Here is a 2,237-nt window from a genome sequence, read left to right on the forward strand (position 1 = left end):
ATGTATATAAAAACAAAATTAAATGCATTAATTGTATACATACACATAAAATATATTTACATATATACACATAAGCACATATAAAACGTATATATACATGTATATATATATTTATATATTTATATATATATACATAAAAAATGAGTTTACATTTATACATACACCAATATAAAATTTACTTACATAGAGACACACAAACAAATAAAACAGTTTCTTATATACATGCACGAACATCAAATATAAGTACATACATTAACTTATATAAATTACATATAAATGTATGCATACAAAAGTATAAAATATTTTTACGTACGCACATACACATACATAAAATGGGTTGACATATATACATACGCACATAAAAATTTGCATATATACATTTGCACATAAATACATTTACATTATATAAATACGAAAATATTAAAAGTATTTACGCCCATATATGAACATATGCATTTGCACATATACATGCATAAAATACATTTACTTATATATATATATATATATATATATATATATATATATACATTTATATGTATACATTTACTTATATATATATATATAAAATACATTTACTTATATATATATATATACATTTATATGTATACATTTACTTATATATATATATATATATATATATATATAAACAGGCTTCTTTCAGTCTTGACAGACTATGTATACCCACAGTAAGGGTGCCTGCGCAGGAAATTTTTGTGCCAAGAGTTGCGCAATCTCCAACCATACCTCGCCTGAGTCGACATTGTTGAAAACCAGTGGCAAGTGGAGGTTCAGGACGACTGGAAACAATGCCGAGATAAGCGGAAAGCACATACAGCGACTAGAATTCCCAAATGGTCACCCATCTGGTACTAGCCAGGCTCAACGGTGCTTAACTTCGGTGATCTGACGAGAACCGGTGTGTCAACGTGATTATGCCGTATGAATATATATGTATATATATATATATATATATATATGTATATATGTATATATATATATGTATATATGTATATATATACACACATAAAGAATCTATTATTACACAGATACACATAAAATACATTTATATATACGCATACATACACATAAAATAGATTAATATGTGCATACGCAAAATATAATGCCTTTGCATATATACATACACATTAATACACCCATAAAATGTGTTTATATATGTATATATGTACAAACAAATTCTTACTTTACATGTATACATGTATTTATATCTATATATACACAGGCATAAAATCCATTTAAATGTAGACATACAAACATATAATGCATGTGCACATATACATACCGCAACGTAAAATATCTTAACTATATGCATACACATACAAAATCATTAATATGTACAAAGAAATAAACATACAACGTATTTACTTATAAAAATACACACATATAAAATGTGTTTGCATATATACAGAGGCACGTGACGTGCATTTATATATACACGCACATATAAAATGATTTTACATACATATATACACACATATAAAATGATTTTACAAATATACATACACACATATAAAATAATTTTACATATATACATGCACATATATGAAATAATTTTACATATATATATACACACATATAAAATGATTTTGCACATACATACACAAATATAAAATAATTTTACATATAAATACACACATAAAATAATTTTGCATAATTGTACATACATATAAAATATTTTTCATATATATATATATATATATATACACACATATAAGATAATTTTACATATATAAACAATACATATTAAATGATTTTATGTATACACACAAATATAAAATGTGTTTCATATATAGATACACTCACATACATCTATTTACATGTATACATACGTATTTAGAGTGCTGTTACATATGTACATATACCCATAAAATGCTTTATATATATATATATATATATATATATATATATATATATACATACATTCGAACAAGTAGATTCGTTTACAAATATACACACATACATATAAAATATTTATAAATATATAAATACACTTACATAAAATGATTTCGCATATATACATGCATACACATAAAATGCTTGTACATATATACATACACACAATTAAAATGAATTTATATATGTATATATATACATTAAATGCATTTTACATATATATATATATACATAAAATACATCCACATATACATATATTAACATAAAATACATCTGCACATATATACACACATCAAAATGCATTTACACATATATACACACATAAA

General features: G+C 23.2%; 1 pseudogene; it reads right to left on the minus strand.

The window, feature by feature from the left end:
• Window positions 1–826: 826 nt before the first annotated feature.
• On the minus strand, window positions 827–943 carry LOC145249276 (5S ribosomal RNA; annotated as a pseudogene).
• Between the last annotated feature and the right edge of the window lie 1,294 nt (window positions 944–2,237).

This window comes from Euprymna scolopes, chromosome 27, assembly GCF_053919585.1.
Source record: "Euprymna scolopes isolate OS-2025 chromosome 27, ASM5391958v1, whole genome shotgun sequence".
Taxonomy (NCBI): domain Eukaryota; kingdom Metazoa; phylum Mollusca; class Cephalopoda; order Sepiida; family Sepiolidae; genus Euprymna; species Euprymna scolopes.